The sequence below is a fragment of the Suricata suricatta genome, chromosome 8, assembly GCF_006229205.1.
Source record: "Suricata suricatta isolate VVHF042 chromosome 8, meerkat_22Aug2017_6uvM2_HiC, whole genome shotgun sequence".
Taxonomy (NCBI): Eukaryota; Metazoa; Chordata; class Mammalia; order Carnivora; family Herpestidae; genus Suricata; species Suricata suricatta.
Genome location: NC_043707.1, coordinates 107,817,266 through 107,838,625, shown reverse-complemented (window position 1 = coordinate 107,838,625; position 21,360 = coordinate 107,817,266). Strand labels below are relative to the sequence as shown.

The window sequence follows — 21,360 nt, the reverse complement described above, 5'->3', positions numbered from 1 at the left end:
AACCGTGAGTAGGGGGCTTGGTCTGAGGTTCAGGTGGTTCAGACAGACACCTGTACATTATCGGATACTCTCATCAACTTTGCTCATGGACTTGGGGGTGGTATCCTTTTCCCAACATACCCTCCCCTTTTAAAATATTTGTCACATTGTAATGTAATTATTTGCCTAATTATCCCTCCTCCATGGGCCCATGTCCGTCTCCTTGTGTGATTCTTATCCAGTGTTTCCCCTCATGTAGCACCTGGCTCAATAAATATTTGTTGTGAGAATAAGTGAACCCAGGGTCACTGTTTCCTTGGCCAAATTATGCTGTGTGTTGCCAGCTGGCTCTACCCGCTCTGACATAGTCTGAAGGACCACACAGGATCCACCGCAGGGCTGGGCACCCCCTGGCACATTTACAAGTGGGAAGTGATGACTAGAAATAGAAGCTTTGGAAACAGCTCAGTGACAGGGCAAGAGCACAGAGCCAGAAGCTCCAGCTTCTCATTTACTAGCTGTGTACCTTTGGGTAAGTCATTGTCTCTCTGAGCCCCTGAGCCTCATATTTAAATATAAGGTGGCAAATAATCCTTGCCCTACCTTAAGGGTTGTTGAATCAGAAAAGATAACACAGATGTGTTTCGTAATCTAAAAGTAACCTAAATGGCACACACACGCATAGCCACAGATGACACGTACACAAACACTGTATAATATTTTCCCCTTCCGAGAACATCTGTCTAAGGAGCAGCATGGTCTTGGGAGGCTAACGCAGTTTATGAAATACCTGAGTGTTCAACCTAGAGGGAGCCCTCCTACCTGCAGTTTCATCCTTGAAGTTGGACTCCAGAAGAGAGGCTGCGTTCCCTGCCACTGGCTGCAGCATTATTTTCCTAGGTGGTTTGGGACAAAAGTTTTGTAGACCCTTTGTGAGTGGAGGTTGGAAGGCCACTTCCTACGTAGGTCTGTGACATCTGAGCTGAAATATTATTTTGCCAGATTCCCTTTGAAACAAATTCACCTTCTGCCTGTCTTCTCAGCAGGTTCAGAGCGCCTTTATTTTTCAGTTCCCAAGGCCTGTGACTCTGTTCCTACTCTGTGGAAGGAGATATTTTGGCTTACAGGCACAGTGGCTTGGCCCAAGGAATGATAGGTAGAATTCACGTGATGAGAGCTTTCTGCCCTAGAGACCTTGCCTAGGCTGCAAGAACAGCCATGTGCTACTGGAGAGTGTGACAAGATGAAGAGGGCCATCAGATTTGGAAGGGTTTGGTAGGACTTGCCCCATAGGCAAGATCTTTAGAAGTCCCAGCTGAGCCAGGAGGATCGGAAAGAACAAGCATTTGAACAAGGCTTTACTTGTGCGGTAAACTTCATTGTGTGATTATTTAATAGACCATTAACAAGCAGATTCATTAACAAGATCTTAATTAACAAGTTCCAGGGTTATTCCTCCAACTTCCCAGGGGAACTGTTCTCCTCCTATTTAGTCCCAGAGACTTCCTATCCTCCTTAAACTAACCATACCAGATGCATTTAAATTCAGTCTTTTTATTGCAAGTAAAATGACCGCGGGCTAAGGCAAGCACAGAGCACTACTTCTCGTAAGAAGAGCCAACACCTTTTGAGTGCTTTCTACCAGTCAGACACTATTCTGCGTGCTTTACAAGTAGTCATGTATTTCATCCTCATAAAATCCGTTTGAGGTAGGTATGGTTTTCATCTCCATTTTACAGATGAGGACACTGAGGCCCGGAGCATTTAAGTAATATACCTACTATCACAGAAGCAAGGGATGGCAGAGATGAGATTCAAATGCAGGCAAGTCTGGCTCCAAAGCCAATGGGAAGGAGGATAACCCCAGGAGAGGGAAGCCTATGGGTCAGATTCCTGAGGTAATAAGAATAATGCTTCTGTCTACTTACTGTGTGACACTTCTCAGCACCTCATGTCTGTATGCCAGGTTGTGTCCATCCTGGAAAAAATGGTAAATGGTAGGAGTCCTTTGTAGTGAGGCAGCCCTTGGGCACAATCTATTTTGGCCCACTCACAGACTTTTGTCCCCCTACCTGCAACTGTGAGCTCCTTGGTAGGGACTGTGACTTACCTCTGTTCTCAGTACCTAATGTGTTGCCTGGAGCTTACTAGTTATGATCCCAAACAAAACAAAAACCAGTTTGTCAAACACACCCCTGATGGGAGAGAGGAAGATGGTATAGCATCTGCTAACTCCTAATGCTCTTTGTGGTACAGAGCCCGCCCTTGGCATGCTCCGCACTTCACAGGCGCAGCAGCAGTTCAAGAAGAGCTAACTCTGAGACAGGACAGATGCGTCTAGTCTTTCTGTGTCTCAGTTACCTCAAGGCAAAGTGGGACTAGTACTAATACTAGACTCCTAGTTCTAAGGATTAAATTAGTTCATATAAAATAGAAATAAAGTCTCAAGAATAGTGCCTGGCCCAAAGTTGGCCTTTAATACTTGTTAGATATAGTCATTATTACAAGGGCTCAGGGACAGATCTGAAGTCTCTTGAACCAGGTTCTTTACCCCTTAGCCTCCATCCTTGATTACATTACAGGGGCAGTGACTGGTGATCCCTGATCTCTTATGGGTTTGTGCAGTTTGTGACAGGTATTTCTATGGCTGAAAAAAATTCCCAGTTGACATTAATTGGTTGGCACCTTTAATGTTATTTTTTATTCTTGGTTCCAGTTAAATGAGGGCTGGAGCAAGGAGGACTAGAGCTCACCTGATGATTTCCCCCCTCACCCTCCACCTTTAACTGTCCTAAAAAGCATAGTGTGGAAATAAGCAGAATTCCACCCTAAACTCCTACCTGGGGAAGGACAGTGAGCCATCATGACTTTATTTGGGGATAAAGGGTTTGGTTAGTTTTATTCTTGCCCTCTACCTTGCCAGCCTTTCAGATAGTGAGCCTGTGGACACTGCCAGCTATTCTGGGGAGAGGATAAGGAAGTGGCAGCATGCCAGAAATCTTTGGGAAATTGGACCTAGGAAGGAATTGTTGAGGTTGCTTTATTTTTCTTATTCTCTGATTACTTATATGGAGCTTACGTGAAGCCATGTTTCCTTTTTATCCCAAGAAAACCATGATTTCTTCTCTGTCCAGATTCTCATCCTATTTGTAGATTCCGCAGCTACCCTTCTCTGTGCCAGCTTGAAGACTTACAAGAGCACCTGTTCTCACACTGGCTACTTTTGCTCCCACTCTAGTATCCACTCTTGCCCCATCATTTTTCATTAATGATAGATGCTCATAACCCCCCACACTGGCCTCCCTCTTCTCAACTTAGCATCCTTGTGTACTTTCTAAGTAGCTTGGCCATAATATCACTTTCTTTAACAGCATTCTAACTTCTAAGAAGCTTAATAGGCAAGGAGATTGTGGGGTCTTTGACTTTCTCTGAGCCTCAGCCCTAAGTGGTTTATTCTACTAAGCTGATTCTTGGTGGTGGAGCTTTGCTGGATAAGAAGTTGGGGGTGAGGAGGGGGGTTGTAGTTCAAGGGGGGTTGTACTTTTACTCCCTCTTCCACTGTTTCCCACTCTCCAACCCATTCCTGTACTAGGATCCTCTTTTCAGAGCTCAGAAATGAAAGGGGTGGTGATGGAGCCAAAGTAAAGAACTTTTCTTTGAGGACTTAAGTTGGTCTTTTTTTTTTTTTTTTTTTGAGTTGTGCTTTGCCTCTTTACCTATACCCTTCCTGCCCATTTATTCCTCTTCTTCAATCAGCCACTTTTGGATTTTTCCTTTCTTTCCTTCACCGTTACTTTTGCCTCCTCTCCAATTCTAGCTACAAAAACAAAGAGTAATTAATAAAACTTATGAACTATTGATTCAAAAAGAGGAAATTCAGGAGTGGAATGTAGGGGGGAAAGTAACATATTAAATTCTAACAAAGGAAACAATGCAGAATTCTTCTCAATGTTCTTTTCTTTAGAGTTACACCAAGATGAATTTATTCCTTCTGATATTTTGGCCCAGATTAAAGATCTTCAGGTTTCCCTATTAACATTCTTTCTTGGTTCAGGAGGGCCAGCAGGTTGAGAGAGCGGGGCAAAAGTGGGGTTTTTTGTTGTTGTCATTGAATCCTGTCAAGCTGCACAAAAACTATAAGGGAAATTTGTGAATAGGAAACACAAGGTTGCTGGAAAAGTGAGGAAAGGAAATTAAGAGTGTAAGTGTGGAAAAAAGTACACTTCACCTTCACTGCGAGACAGGTGAAGGGTGTTAAGAGGTACAGACTTCATTAGACAATAAATAAGTCAGAGACGTGAAAAGTGAAACATAGGGAAGATAGTCAATAATATTGTAATAAGGTTATATGGTGACAGGTGGTGACTACATTTATCATGATGAACCTTGTGTAACATAGAGAATTGGTGAATCACTATGTTGTACATCTGAAACTAATGTAATATTATATGTCAACTATACTTCAGTAATAAACATTTTTTTAAAACTACCGAACAGTCTTCTCAGAGAGGGCAGGAAGAAAACCAAAAGTGACCAGAAGGCTAAAAAGTCAGAAAGAATACCTGAAGTTGGAGGTGGGGAGACAATGGCACGTTTGAAGCATTTTGGTGAATTATGAACCATTTGTTTCATAACATGCCCATAATTGATGAAGGTATGGGACACACAGCCCTGTACACACAGTTGGTGGGAGTATAAAGTGGTATATATTCTCTTGGGAGGGCAATTTGGCAATATCTATGAAAATTTTATTTATTTATTTAAAAAAATTTTTAATGCTTATTTAATTTTGAGAGAGAGAGAGACAGAGCACAAGTTGAGGAGGGGCAGAGAGAGAGGGAGACATAGAATTTGAAGCAGGCTCTAGGATCTGAGCTGTCAGCACTGTGAGATCATGATCTGAGCCAAAACCAAGAGTCGGCCGCTTAACCAACTGAGCCACCCAGGTACCCCTCTATGAAAATTTTAAATGCAAATGTCCTTTGATGCAATTCAACTGTAGGAATTTATCCTACATGTATTTGGTCAAGTACATAAAGGTGTATGTACTTTATAGTATGATTTGTAATTTGAAAAACTAGAAGCAACCTAAATGTACACTGATAGGAAATTGGTAAATTATGACACATCTATATAATAAAATACTGTGTAGTGATTTAAAAAAGTAAGTTAGGGCCTTGTGTGCTTATATGTAAAACAAGGTACAGAGAGGGCCACCTGGGTGGCTCAGTCAGTTAAGCATCCAACTCTTGATTGGCTCAGCTCATGATCTCACAGTTTGTGAGATTGAGCCCCACATCAGGCTCTGTGCGTATCAGAGTATGGAGTCTGCTTGGGATCCTCTCTCCCCCAATCTCTCTGTCCCTCCCCAACTCTCTCTGTCTCTGTCTCTCTCTCAAAATAAATAAACATTTTTTTTAAAAAGGTGCAGAGAAGTATATAACCCCTTTGTATAGAAGAGAAGATACATACATATGTATATATATCTTTATATAAAACTTTTGTAAGGGTACAAAAGAGGTTGTTGACAGTAGTTTTATTTGGGGAGTGTGACTGGGAAGGAGAACAGGAGTAATACCTTTTCTGCTCTTCTATAGTATTTGAATAGTTAACATGTGTATGTACTATTTTTATAATCTAAAAATCTAGTTTATGATTTAAAACATAATTTGAGGGTTGCCTGGGTAGCTCAGTCAGTTAAGTGTCCAACTTTGGTTCAGGTCATGATCTCACAGCTCTGAGTTCGAGCCCCACATCGGGTTCAATGCTGTCAGCATAAGAGTCTGCTTCAGAAGCTCTGCTTCTCTCTCTCTGCCCTTCCCACACTTGTACTCACACTCTCTCTCCCTCAAATAAATAAATAAATAAATAAATAAATACTTCTTAAAAACCATAATTTGAAGGTGCTAGGATTAAAAAAACTCAGTAAAAACTAGAGAAATCTGAATAAAATATGAAGTTGAGTTAGTAATAGTGTATCAATATTGGCTCATTAGTTATGATAAATGTACCATACTAAAATAAGATGTTAATAATAGGGGAAACTGAGTGTGAGGAATATGGGAGCTCTTTATATTATTTTTGCATTTTTTCCATAAATTTAAAAATTTCTAAAAAGTTTATTTTAAAAAGACAATTTGGGGGGTACCAGGGTGACTCAGTCAGTTGAGCATCTGACTCTTGATCTCAGCTCAGGTCTTTTTTTTTTTTTTAATGTTTATGTATTTTGAGAGAGAGCTTGCTAGCAGGAGAGGGCCAGGGAGAGGGAGAGAGAGAATCCCAAGCAAGCTTCCCACTCACTGCAGAGCCCAATGCAGGGCTCAGACTCACAAACTGTAAGATCATAACCTGAGCCAAAATCAAGAGTAGAATGCTTAACCTACTGAGCCACCGAGGCACTCCTCTTACCTCAGGTCTTGATCTCAGGGTTGTGAGTTCAAGACCTGCATTAGACTCTGTTCTAAGCATGAAACCTACTTAAAAATAAATAAATAAAAATAAAATAAATAAAAAGATTTGGAAGACTATATTATGGGAAAGGCCCATGACCTAGCATTTAAAGATTGAATCTTAGGGGCACCTGAATGGCTCAGTTGGTTGAGCTCTGACTTTGACTCAGGTCATGATCTCATGATTCATGGGTTCGAGCCCTGCATCAGGCTCTATGCTGACAGCTCAGAACGTGGAGCCTGCTTCGAATTTTGGGTCTCCCTCTCTCTCTGCCCCTTCCCTGCTTGTGCTCTGTCTTTTTCTCTCTCAAAAACAAACATAAATAAATAAATAGTAAAGTTGAATCTTAGAGAGATGATTTGATAAAACTGGGTGATTTCTCTAGCTCTAGAGCTAATTACTGATTGGTTCCATTTCTTCCAAAAGGCAGAGTGTAATGGGATGTATAGTCACAATTGCTGTGAAAATGTCTGATTTTGTTCTTGTTATTTACAAAATTAATTTTCTTTTCTGAATTAGTTTATAAAAAAGTTAAATTAACTGATGGTTATTTCCGTTTCAACATCCAAAAAGTACAGACTGATCCAGGAGGTATACAGTGAAGGGAATTTAAAAATGAAAAGACACTTAAAGGTGGTCACATACTTACTACTTTCTTCAAGTGAGCAAGATGGGGTAAACAGAGAACAGATGTGAGGACTAAGCAGTATCCCACTTAACCAGCTCTGTTTGTGCCCATTTATGTGGATTTTCCCCAGCGTTTCCTCTGAGTGGGGTCTCTTCCTTCCTCAGGACTGGTCAGTGCTGGTGGTTGCCACTGGCTGAGCTCTTCTTGGCAGGACTCAGGTCTAGAGAACACAGATATGCCATTGATTCAATATGATGTGTGTTCTTCTATCTTTTTGCCTTTGAGGCTAAGAACTGGTTAAGACCAAATATAAGAAATTTCCCCTTTGAATTAATTTACATGCTAGCCAGAGGAAGGTAGAGTTGGTTTTACCTTTCCACATAGTAAAGGAAGATCTCTAGCCTTGTTCGCAGTTAGCTCTGGTACCTAATTCAGAGGAAGGATCCTTTGTAGTATTGGATACAACTGTTGACGTCATCCTTCTTGGAATTCCCACTCCCTTGGCTTCTGGGCCATTATACTTCCATTGTTCTTCTCCTACTCCTTTGACCCTGTTCTCTTCTCACAATACCTGTGTTTCTCCATGTAATAGCACTTACAACTTTTTTATTGTGACAGAGTGTAGTGTGCATTGGTGAGGGGAGTAGAGTGCTATGTTAGTCTGTAGAGGAATTTTAAAATAAGTCAGCTAAAGTTGGTTTGCTTTTTAATGTCATCATGTGCTGGCAATTTAAAACAACATCAGTTATATAATATTTCTCCCTGAAAATATCTTTTGTTGGTCCAAGTTCTAAAAATTTGCTGTGGTTACTCTTGAGTTTTACTAATAATATGTATATGTTTTAAATGAGCGGATTTTAAATTTTATTCTTTAATAAGCATTATATTCTATAAGGAGGAACTGTGGGAGAACTTCTAGTGATATTGTGGACCCATGACACCTGCAGGCTTGGTTTGCTTTGAGAGCAAGTGTCTAACAGTTCAGAAGCAGTTGGGCTCACTTAGGGCTCCAGCTCCTGTGATGCTGCACACTCCTGCATGTAAATGGTACATTCAAAATAAACAGTGAGAGCACATTCATTGTAAAGATAAGGAAACATAAATTGAGTTATTTCAGTCTGCCATTCATTTTGACCTCTTGGAGTTCTTATTTGCATTTAAATTTTGAAACAGTGAAACAAACTGTGAAGTGGGGTGTGACTTTTTTGTTTAGTATTTGTACATTTTTAGTTCATCTAATAAATCGTTTGCTAAATTAGAATATCTTTAAAAATTTTCCTAATGTATTTCATTGAGAGAAAGAGACCAAGACAGAGCACAAGTGGAGAAGGGGCAGAGAAAGGGGAAGACACAGAATCCAAAGCAGGCTCCAGGCTCTGAGCTGTCAGCACAGAGCCCAACACGGGGCTTGAACCCACGAACTGTGAGATCATGACCTGAGCCAAAGTTGGATGTTTAACTGACTGAGCCACCCAGGTGCCCCAAATTAGAATATCTTTAAAAATAAAATATTATTTTTATTTTTTTAATGTTATTTATTTTTGAGAAAGAGAGAGCACACGAGTAGGGTAGAGACAGAGAGAGGGGAACAGAGAATCTGAGGGGCTCTGTGCTGACAGCAGAGAGTCTGATGCAGGGTCAGACTCACAAACCATGAGATCATGACCTGAGCTGAAGTCAGACGCTTAACCCACTGAGCCACCCAGGTGCCCCTAAAACATTATTTTTAAATTATTAATCACTTATGTTAAAACTGAAGAATCAATCAGGAAAATAATAGTCATGATTGATTATGACATGATTATTTATTTGTCATAAAAAATGATCCGCTGTGTCCAATGTGCTTGGTATGCCCCTGGAGGTGATGTTTGGATTAAAATATGAATGGTAAGCAAGCACATATGGGTTTGGGAGAAGGGTGTCCTGGTACATTTGAGGGACAAACAGGTCTGAGGGCTGGAGTGAACTTGGGGGAATACAGCAGTAGATGAAAGAAAGAGCAGCCAGATCTCCATGAATCTTTTAAGAGAGTTTGGATTTTATTCTCTAGGCAATAGGAAGCCACAGAGTGTTTTAAATGGAGAAATACCATGTTGTGATTTATCATTTAAAAGATGACAATGGCTGTTTTGTGAATAATGGATTGAAATAGGGTCAGTGTTAGTAAAAGAAGATCATTGTAAAAAAAGCTGTTGCAGTAGTCACAATGAGAGAGGGGGAAGGAATAGTGTCTTACACTCTTTGAAATATTCACAATTCTCACTGAGTAGGTACTCAATAAATACTAAGTAAATAAATTTATAGAACACTAAATGCTTTAAAAAAAAAAACCCAAACTGCAATAGAACAGGTGCTGAACAGCATGGTATTAAGCCAAGAACACTGACTTTGGAGTTCAACAGACTGGACTTTAGCTGCAGCTTAGGGACTTACTAGATGTGCTGCTTTGAGGCAGGTAATTTAAGCTCTCTGCGCCTCAGTTTCCTCGTCTGCAAAATGGGAATGAGATGACTTACCTTTTTGTTTTATTGAAATATTATATTTATAGCACAGTGCCTGATCCACAGTAGCCACTCAGTAAATGGTGACTGTTAGGGTTAGCAGGACACGAGGGAGTGGTCAGTGAAGCTTTGGTGTGTTTACAGCCATAGGGAACAGGGCATCTGGTGTTCCTTGTTATATCAGAACACTTTGGACCTTTTAACAATTGAGATTCTGCCTCTTAAATCTAAACTTTTGCTGGCCTTTGAGTAACTGTGAGTCTTAAGAGGAAAAAATATAAGAAGAGACCTTTGGAAAGAGACAGGGTTAGCATATTCTCGGTCAGCTCAGTTCTTTCCCCAGATTTTGAGAGGAGGCTGATCCCTTCATTTCCAAGCAAGTTTCCAGTTTTCTCTGCAGAAGCTGCCTGGGGCACAGGAAGTTCTAGTCCTGTATCTAGTTAAACACCTCAATTAAAGATGCAATCATAGCTGTTTGGCTTTGTATATCATTTGACCTTCACCTAAAGTGGCCCGGCCTCTGGGGCCGCAGCAGTGATCATTCCGAATCTGTGAAGATAGGGTGGAGCTAGAGACAGCTTTTATCCTCAGTGGGGAGATAGCCACTTCTTTGGGGGTGATATAGTTTTCTTTTCCTTAAGATTTTCTTGCCAAGATGTGTGTGTGTGTGTGTGTGTGTGTGTGTGTGTGTGTGTGTGTGAAAGAGAGAGAATAAAAAGAAAGGAAAAAAGGCCCAACAGTGCACAGAAACTGTTAGCACAAAGGCCAGGGGAGGGACTTGCAGGGGGAAGACAAGGAAGTGATTTTGCCCAGTTTAAATCCCACTTGAACCGTGTGGTTTCTGAGTCCTGAACCTTTTGAGGTTCAAGTTGAGTGCACTCTTGACAAAACGTGATTTTCTGGTTCACATCAAAAAGGCTTTAAAAGACTTCGAAGTCTTTTCCTTGGGACATCAAACAGTCCTCAACAAAGCAGGGTGCTGATGAGATGCCTGCAAATGAACAGATTAAATTCTCCCGTGAGGATTAGATTCTCCTTAAGAAGCATGCAAAGTTGGAAACACGGGAGATGAGGCTGTGCCCAAACACACTCACACGCGGGACCCCAGAGTGCCCTCACGCCTGTTTACCCGCAGTCCCTCCCTCGGCCTAGAGGGCTGACCTTATTTGTTATAAGGTTCACATAGGAGTACCCAGGGAATTAGAAACTGAAAACAAACTCTTCTGTATTCTCTACATTGCCTAAGGCAACACTTATGTTCCCCAATAAAAGGTGTAAATTAACTTAGAAAAGATAGGTCATTCCTTTGAAAAATTGTCAGTTGTCTTGGTGGCTTAGAGCAGAATTTTGCTTATTGAACCAGCCTCAATCTTTAGAGAAATAAGGACGTAAATATCTGCTGCCTTATGGTAAATGGACTAGCAGACTTGAGGATTGGTAGAGCAAGCCACCCGGCGCAGTCATGTTTCTGTTAGTAAGCAAGCCCCTGGAGCGAAAGGTGACTGCGTAGACACAGCTGTGGTGGGCCAGCTGCAAAGAGCACAGTTTGTGAGCTGAGCAGCTAAAATATGAATGATTAGCTTTGAGGAGGAGCAACTCTGACTGAGGCCACTCTCTTGAAGAAACAATAATTAGCAATTAAAATATATTTTAAAAACTGTTCCAACCAACAGCTTCTAAATAAATAATTGTCACTGCTGATTGAACTTGTTTTATTCTCCTGTGTGTTTTCTTATCTTTTTTCCCCCTGCATAACTTACAACCCTGTAAATGCTCAGTAGCTGTTAATATGATTCTGTCAATACGTTTACCATGGTGACTTGGGGTGTATTTGGCGCATTTGAAGAAATCAGTCACTGGTTGGAGGGAGGAAAGACAAGCTGTCGATATCCAGGGAAAAATGCTAATAACCCTGGTGACAAATCGTCCTCCGGATTCTCCAAGGGTTAAGAAAAAGCACCTCTTAGACGTGGGAGCTCCAGGCTAAGTGGTAGTGACTCGTTAGGAAGCACAAACATTAGCTGTCACAGAACTGCAATGTCCTTTTCATTGTCATACTTAGCACCTTTCAAGCCACAGATGAGTTTTGGAGACAAACACGCCTGGATTTGGTTCCTGATTCCCCTGTGTTTTAACTGTGTGACCTTGAGCGATCACCATTTTCTCATCTGTGAGTCAGAGGTTGTCATATGTAGTCTCATAAGCAGATGGGAGAGACCTTGCACAAAAACATTATTCACTGTTTCTCAAACTCTTCTGGGAAAGTACACAAATGATAAAAGAAAATGAACTTCTAGCTCACAACATTGTAATGGTGTATAGGAAATATAACATATTTGGGAGTCTTGTTTTATCTTAAATCTTTTCTTTAATATTTAGTTTTGAGAGAGAGAGTGTGAGTGGGGGAGGAGCAGAGAAAGGGAGACACAATGTGAAGCAGGCTCCAGGCTCCTAGCCGTCAGCACAGAGTATGATGCAGGCTCAAACTCACGAATCATGAGATCATGACCTGAGCTGAAGTCGGATGCCCAACCGACTGAGCCACCCAAGCACCCCAGGAGTCTTGTGTTATCTTAAATTTTTGTAGATTTCACATTCTGGGTTTAATTTATCGAAATAATGTTTACATATGCTTATCATTAAGTATAATTGGGGCTCTGATACAATTCATTGATTGAACGCATATTTATTGAATGCCTACTATGTGCCAAGAATTCAAGACACCAGCGATACCGCAGTGAATAAGATTGGTAGGGTCCACGCTGCATCAACCAGGCAGTTACAGCTGCATCAACCAGGCAACCTAGAATTGGATATTTCTCCAGCTCCCCGTGACTAATTTGAGGGGATACTAAAGCCCACACCCAAGAATCCTGGGGAGGCCCTCCCACTGGCTAACTGCCATGAGTTTAAGAGGGGAAAGAGAAAGAATCAATATTTTGGTGTATGTCCTTCCACATTCCTTTTTATTAGTTGACAGATGAGAAAGCTGACCAATATTTTTATGTAAGTAGGATCATACTAACATACTTGCTTTTTCACTTTTTCATTTATTATAGATAATGCTCCATGTCAATAAATACAGATCTGTATCACCACCCTTAAATAGCTATTCAGTATTCCATCACAGAGATATATCGTATTTTATTTAAACAATGTCTGGTTGTCTAATTAGGTTGTTTCCAGCTTTTCAGCATTATAAACAACGCTGCAGAGAACATCATTGTAAATTCAGCTTTGGCCTAAAAGTAGAACTGTTGAATGAAAAGTATACATATTTAAATTTTTATGCTTATTGCCAGATTACCTATTTCTTTATACTTTTATCAATATAAAACATTTTCACTTTTGTCAATTTAATAGGCAAAATATGGTATTTTGTTTATTTTATCTGCATTCTTCAGTTACTAATGACATTACTATTTAAAAAATGTTTATTGACATTAGTTTGTCTTTTTTGAATTGCTTGTTCATATCCCTTATCCATCTTTCTCTTATTGATTTCAAGAGCTCTTTTTATTTATCTATTTTTTATTTTTTTAATGTTTTTTAAATTTATTTTTGATACAGAGAGAGACAGAGCATGAGAGGGGGAGGGGCAGAGAGAGAAGGAGACACAGAACCGGAAGCAGGCTCCAGGCTCTGAGCTAGCTGTCAGCACAGAGCCCGACGCAGGGCTCGAACCCACGGACGTGAGATCTGACCTGAGCCGAAGTCAGAGGCTTAACTGACTGAGCCACCCAGGCGCCCCTTCATGTTTATTTTTAAGAGCGAAAGACAGAGTGCAAGCAGGGGAGGGGCAGAGAAACAGGAAGACACAGAATTCCAAGCAGGCTCCAGGCTCTAGCTGTCCACACAGAGCCCAATGTGGGGCTTGAACACATGAACCACAAGATCATGACCTGAGCCGAAGTTGGACACTTAACTGACTGAGCCACCCAGGCCCCCCAAGATCTCTTTTTCATAAGAAGGATATTCATCCTTTTTTAAAAAAATCTCTCATATATGTTGCACACTTTTTCCCAGTTATCATTTATCTTGATATATTAAGTTGGTGGAGTTTTGTTGTTTATTTTGCATACAGAAGTTTTTCATTTTTAATGAGTTATTTTATAGTTCCTTTTTTTTGTAGTTTCTGACTTGGGCTTATCCTTAGAAAGGTATAAAGCCACTTCTAATTAGTCCCTAAAGCTATTCAGATATGCAGTAGTTATCTCAAAGATAGTGGTTCCCATCTTGGAAAAAGTCTAAATGCAAAGCTCCTGTGGATGTCCACTAAAAGGGAAGATAAGAGGCATCCAGATCTATGAGGTAGTCCACAGATAAGATAACTGAAGAAGTTCACAACCTAATGGGAAATAATTAAAATAAAATATTTGAAAATATTTAAAATAAATATTTAAATAAAACATTAATTAATATTTAAATATTAATCTTAAATTAATATTTAAATAAGTATTTAAAACAATAATTAAAATAAACTATGGTGAGTGATATAATAGAAGTATAGAGGATGCTTGGAAGGTAACAAAGGGGATATCTAACAGGGTCCAGAGTCCCAGGATATGCATCCTGGAAGAATAGATGTTCAAGTTGAGATTTTAAGCCCAAGTAGAAGTTAGCTAGATAAAGGGTGGAGAAATACATTTCATGCATGGAAATGGCAAATTCAAAGACTTACGGTCTATGTTAGCACCAGCTCTGGGGGCTATTAAATGTAATTAAAATGAAATAAGATTAAAATATTTTTTCTCAGTCCCAATAGCTACAATTCAAGTGCTGACTACCCACATGTGACTAGTGGCTGTTACGGTGAACAGCTCAGGTACAGAACTTTTTCATTATTTTAGAAAGTTCTATTGAACAGCATTGTGGAGAAAGACCTTTATGTAGTCAGGGAACTGAAAAGAGTTCGCTCCAGGTACATAGTGTGCAAAGGAGAGGGTGGCAAAAGATGAAGAGGACATAGCAAAGAATGGAGGGAATTAGTCAAAGATGACCCTGGTATTGGGGCCAAAGTTCCTAGCCTGTTACAGAGGAAGTGGAAGGGAAACAGGAGAATAAATTTAAGTTCTTTATACATCAATCTTACATAAAATGGTAGATTTCATTTCCATTTTAAAGAATGCAGCAGACCTCAAAAAACTATCAATAGAACTCCCCTATGATCAAGCAATAGCACTACTAGGGATTTACCCAAAGGATGCAGAAGTGTTGATGCAGGGGCACCTGGGTGGCTCAGTCGGTTAAGCGTCCAGCTTTGGCTCAGGTCATGATCTCACGGTTCGTGGGTTCAAGCCCCGTGTCAGTCTCTGTGCTGACAGCTAGCTCAGAGCCTGGAGCCTGTTCGTATTCTGTGTGTCCCTCTCTCTCTGACCCTCCCCTGTTCGCGCTATCTCTCTCTGTCTATCAAAAAAAAATTTAATGCATAGGGGCCCAGGTACCCCAATGTTCATAGCAGCACTGTCAACAATAGCCAAATCATGGAAAGAGCCTAAATGTCCATCACCTGATGAATGGATCAAGAAGATGTGGTATATATATATACAATGGCAATGAGAAAGAATGAAATATGGCCATTTGTAGCAAAGTGGATGGACCTCTAGGGTGTCATGCTAAGCGAAATAAGTCAGGTGGAGAAAGACAGATACCATATGTTTGCACTCATAGGTTTAACAGGAGAAACCTAACAGAGGACCATAGGGAGGGGAAGGGGGAAGGAGTTGGAGAGAGAGAGGGACACAAATCATGAGAGACTATTGAATACTGAGAACCAACCGAGGGCTGAAGGGGGAAGGGGAGAGAGGAAGGAGGTGATTGTCATGGAGGGGGGCACTTGTGGGGAGAGCACTGGGTGTTATATGGAAACCAATTTGACAATAAACTGTTATTTAAAAAAAAAGTAAAGAATGCAGAGAGATTGAGAGAACTCAAGACATTTGACCAACGCACACCTAATTCGTGGCAGAACTGGGATTCAAAAACAGACCTGTCTGATGCCAAAAACCTGTACTCTTTCTGTGACTTCAGTTGACTAAGGAAAGCTCTACAGAGTAGTCTGTTGGATCAGGATGGAAGGAATTCTCATTTGGAACAGATCCCTACTCAATTTGGTACTCTACGGTGGGAGTATTACTCATGGGTAAGCTTGGGACTCAGACTAGAAGTCCAAGAGAGAGAGAGCTTAGAGGCAGAGCTTCCTTTGGATCCCTGAGCCTCCCAAGAGAAACTCCTTCACCTGCCCTAGAGACCTTGACATTAGTCAAATTCAGCGAGGAGCTCTGCCCAGGACCTGACTCTTAGGACCAAGACTAAATTGCCAAAAAGAGCAACTGGCTTGAAGGACTTCATCTGAAACCTGTCAGGGGCACTCATGGATTTCAGAATATATGACTTGATTCATCCTTGACCTAGAATCTACTGAGGTGGCCACTTCCAAGATGTTGCCTTTGGAAAGGAAGAGTGATTGCTAGCTAAAGAGGGAAGTCCTTGCCTCACTACAGAGATCATCTAGTCCAGCAGTTGAGAAGAGCACACGCCATGTCTGCTCCAGTCCTAAGCAGTCATAGGGACTGACTTTTAATTTGCTGTCATAGCACCAAAAATTTTCTGAGCCAGTGAAAGAATATCTGGCAGAGAGAATATTACTAACAGAATGTGAACTCTACATTAGTCTGTTTCCTAAGTCTAATATTTTCTAGGGTATGTTGCCTTCACATTGTCTGAGCTTGTATGAGTGAATGAAGGGGAATATACAATGTGTGATCATACATATCAGGAAAAATGAAAGATGCAAATCTGAGAAGTGCAAGATATATATATATATATATATAGTTAAGGTGATAGATACAAGGGTTAGCTTTGGAGATGAGAGGTAAATCTAAGGAGAGTGATAGAAGAGAAAATTCAAAATGGATGAGGAGGAAGATGCCATGGCCTCTGCCTTTAAAGTAAGAAGCAAGATACTTTGTGAAGAACCATGGAGGAGAGGATGGAGTAGCAGTTGGAAACATAGTATGTAGAGGTTTCTGATCTCTCTCAAGTGTCATGCAGAGATTACTCAAGATGACAGTAAGAGGAGTGAGTTGTCACTTACTCATTCGTTCCACATATATATTAAGTACCTGCTATATGCCATGAGCCATCAGGCCATAAGAATCCAGTATAGGGGCACCTGGGAGGCTCAGTCGGTTGAGCGTCTGACTTTGGCTCAGGTTATGATCTTGTGGTTTGGGAGTTTGAGCCCCACATCAGGCTTGTTGCTATCAGTCTATCAGTGCAGAGCCCACTTTGGATCCTCTGTCACCCTCTCTCTGATCCTCCCCCACTTGTGCTCTCTGAAAAATAAAATAAATATTTTTTAAAAACAAATCCAGTGTAAACAAGATCAGGTTCTTCCTTCAAGCAGCTCATAGTTCTTATGGGGAACAAAGATATATAAACAGCTCAATACATTACAATAAGGTAAGTATTTTAGGAGTGATAAATACATGGTGTAGTATGTTAGGGAATTACATTAGGGAATCTCTCTCTCTCTCTCTCTCTCTCTCTCTCTCTCTCTCCCTCTCTCCACCTCCCTCCTACCTTCCCTCCCTCCTTCAGTTTTATAACTTTGTCAGTTCTCATCCACATTGACTGTAGAATTTTTAAAGTGATGAGAAGTACATAGGTAATCAACATATAAAGCTTGTTTGGTGAATCTTTATCCTTATTACATTTTCTGGACAACTCCACACAAAAACAGACATTCCTTATTCCTTTGGCCCAGACAGCTTTGTTGAGCCTGGTAACATTTGGACTGTCAATCTCCTTCATGGCAATTTCTGGATCTGTTTGAGTACCTGAGGAGTATACTTCTTGAAGCCCACTCCATGGATGCACTTGTGAATATTGATGGTGTGTTCCTAGGCCACCAATTCATTGATGGCAGATTAGCCCTTCTTACCATCTTTACTTGCGGGAACCATTCTGCTGGACCCAGGATGGAAAGCAGGGAATCTTTAAATACTGTATTTATACAAATGGAACCAAAAATTGTAACTCCAACTGTGACTTTGTTCTCTAAACTTCAAACTGGTATACTGAGTTGCCTTCCTGATGTCTTCAATTGGAGGTCTAAGAGACATTTCAGGCATAATGTCTAAAAAAGACTAAAGGAGATCTCTTGATTCTCCTTCCCTCTTTAAAAACAAGAACAATTAAAAATACTCTTGTGGGGTGCCTGGGTGGCTCAGTCAGTTAAGCATCTGACTTCAGCTGAGGTCATGGTCTTGTGGTTCGTGAGTTCGAGCCCTACGTCGGGCTCTGTGCTGACAGCTGGGAGCCTGGAGCCTCCTTCAGATTCTGTGTCTCCCTCTCTCTGTCACTCCCCCATTCATTCTCTCTCTCTCTCTCTCTCTCTCTCTGTCAAAAATAAACACTTAAGGAAATACCCTTGCTTCACTAGTTTTTCCCATCTCAGGTGATGGCATCACCATTAACCAGTTGCTCTGGTCAAAGAGTTACAAATCATCCCTGTTTCCTCTCTACCATCACACCCAAGTATGCTCTTACTCTACTCTCAGCTCAGTAGAAGCCATACATCTCAAATTGATGGTGTTTCAAATTAACATTGAGGTATTTAACAATTTCGAGACTAAGTATCTCTGCTGCTGGGCTTCATACATGTATATCTATCTAGCTGCCTTGTAGACCTTTGTTCTTGGGTATCCAGAAGCACTTCCAACTCATTAAGACCAAAATGAACTTAACCATCTTCTTGCACCAAACCTACTTCTCCCCCTGCATTACCTATTTTGATTTATCATTCTAACAGTTATTCAAACTAGAAACTTAGGGTCCTTTTATCCTTCACCCTTCACATCTAATCAATTTCAATGCCCTAACAATTCTACTTATTAAATACTTCTGTCTGTTTCTTCTTCCTTCTCCCTAGTCCATGCTCTCACAGTGTCTAACCAAACTATTCCTACAGGCTCTCAACATTCTCTGGCTTTAGTGTTCTTTCTCTTCCAATCCATTCCCATACACTGCCAACGAGGATCTAACAAGCAAGCCCTTGGTGTTGTCCTCATCCCTAGTACTCATTCCTATCACAAAGAATCCAAGACTCCTCATCCTCCTTTTCCAGGGAGAAAGGGACCATTCTTCGTCTCTCTCTCTCTCTTTTATGAATGCTTATTTATTTATTTTGAGAGAGAGAAGGAAAGCATGTGTGCAGAGGACGGAAAGGGAGAGAAGCCCAAGCAGGCCCCACACTGTCAGCGCAGAGCCCAACACAGGGCTCAATCTGATGACCGTGAGATCATGACCTGAGCCAAAATCCAGAGTTGGCTGCTTAATGGACTGAGCCACCCAGGTGCTTCTCATTCTTTTTCTCTTAATTTCTATCTTAGTCATATAAAGAATTGCCATTTTCCTGGTCATGCTTTGTTCTCTCATACTTACATGGATTTTTGGACATACTATTTTCCCTCTGTAGAATTCCTTTTTTCCGGTATTGACTGGGCAAATCCCAGCCAATCCTTTATGTTTCAATGCACATGTATCTTCTATGTGAAGTCTTCTCTGATTTCTTTTTTATTTTCAACAAAAATAGTTTTTCACTTATAAAAACATCCAGCAGTACACTGTTAATGTGCTTTTTGTTTTCTCTCCAAGTGTATTCATTTTTTTGTTGTTGTTCTCAAATATATCACACGTAAAGAGAATGGTGCACAAAACATACTTTGTGGTTAAACTAGTAATTATATGGTGAACATTCATAAAACCATAGCAGCTCAAAACACAGAACATTTCCAGCACCCAAGATCCCCCTGTGTGCTTCTCCTTGATCACAGCCTGTCCCTTCCTTACTTGAGTAATTACTATCTTGACTTTTACAATGATTATTTTCCTGATTTTTTAATAATTTTATCACCTCTGTATGTATTCCTAAACAGGATAGTTTAGCATTTTGGGATATTTATGTAGGTGAAATAACTTTTTTGTACTGTTTGTGTTTTGTTTCTTCTGTTCGTCACTAAGTTTGTAGGATTCAACCATATTATTGCATGTAGCTAGAGTTCATTTTTTAAGATGAACACCCAGGCACCCCTAGAGTTTATTCATTTTTATTGCTGTGTAAAATAGTCCATTATATGACTATACCCTGATTTGTATTTCCATTCTTTTTTAAAATTTTTTAATGTTTATTCATTTTTGAGAGAGAGAGAGAGAGAAAGAGTGAGCAGGGGAGGGGTAGAGAGAGAGAGAGAGAGACATGCACAGAATCTGAAGCAGGCTCCGGGCTCTGAGCTGTTAGCACAGAGGCCCATGTGAGGCTCAAACTCACAAACTGCAAGATCATGACCTGAGCTGAAGTTGGATGCTTAACTGACTGAGCCACTGTATTTCTGCCCCTGTATTTCCATTCTAATAATGATACACACTTGAGTTATTTACAATTTTGGGTTCTTATGAAGAATGCTACTCTAAACATTCTTTATATGTATCTTCTCATACAGGACACAAGTTTCTTTAGGGTAGAGATTCAGGAGTAGAATTGCCAGGTCCTGGGGTAAGTGCTTCTTCAATTTTTCCTTAAAAGTTTTTAAATATTTGTTTATCTTTGAGAGAAAGAGAGAGCGCAGGGGTGGGGCAGAGAAAGAGGGAGATCCAGAATCCGAAGCAGGCTTCAGGCTCTAAGTCATCAACACAGAGTCTGATGAGAGGCTCCAACTCACAATTGTGAGATCATGACCTGAGTCAAAGTCAGACGCTTAATCAACTGAGCCACCCAGGCACCCTGGCTAACATCTGTTTTTTTAAAGAGCTTCTATTGATTTGTTCTATTGCCAGCAGTGCATGAGAATTTTTATTCCTCCCCCTTCTCCCCAATACTTGGTATTGTGAGACCTTTTAAATTTTTGCCAGCCTTGTGGGTATATAATTATTTCTTAGTGGGGTTCTTACATTTCTCTGATTTCTGATAAGATAGAGCACCTTTTCATGTTTATTGGTCATTTAATTTTCTCTTTGTGAAGTGCATGTTCAGAGTTTTGTCCATTTTTCTACTGGGTTGTTTCTTCCCTGATTTCTCCACATAGACTTAGTATTTCCCCTTCTATTCAACCATTGCTCCTTTTGAATATCTCCTATTAACTATATCCTATATATTCCTTTTTTTAAAGCCTGTATATTCTTATTGATCTCATTATTTTTAAACTCAGACCCTTTCATTCCATCTTCCTCATAGCCACTAGAGTTCTGCCTGGAGCCCTTCAGTGACTCCCCAAGGCCTCATGGACAACATAGCATGTAAGGCCCTCCATCATCTGCCTGAAAATCCTCAGCTTTTGCTGGATCTTCTCAACCCCCTCCCTTCCTCTTTATTTACTGTAACATCCATGTCTTCCAGATTGCTTGCAGTTCCTTGAATACATAAAACTGTTTTATACCTGCCTTTGCCAGAGTTACCCTTTTCCCCCCTTTGTCTTTAATTTGGAGAATACCTACCCATTGTTTTAAAACTTAGTTTAAAGGTCACTCCTTCTATAAGACCTTTCCAACTCTCCTTCTCATCCCTTATTAACCTCGCCATCTTTGTCCTTCTGCTAATACATTATTACTATTTCTAGCAGGACACCTGGTTATTCTACTGCATGTACTGGTTCACATACTTGTCTTTCCCACGAGACTGTACATAAGCCCTCTGAAGGCATGGGAAGCCCCTTGAATGAAGATATTTTTCTTATTTCTCTCTTTATTCTCAGGGTCTACCACAGTGTCTGACACAGAGCAGGTAACAGTAAATAGTAGAAA

At 40.5% G+C, this 21,360-nt stretch overlaps 1 protein-coding gene and 1 long non-coding RNA gene across 3 annotated transcripts in view; one reads left to right on the top strand and one right to left on the bottom strand.

Moving 5' to 3' along the window:
* Positions 1-21,360, top strand: part of RNF220 (ring finger protein 220) — a 219,361-nt gene that overhangs the window by 14,089 nt on the left and 183,912 nt on the right. The window lies entirely within an intron of this gene.
* Positions 820-7,516, bottom strand: LOC115299658. Its single transcript, XR_003912277.1, has 4 exons — positions 7,430-7,516; positions 7,079-7,277; positions 1,908-1,957; positions 820-875 (listed from the first exon to the last, which is right to left on the bottom strand). It is a non-coding gene; the product is annotated as an uncharacterized LOC115299658 (long non-coding RNA).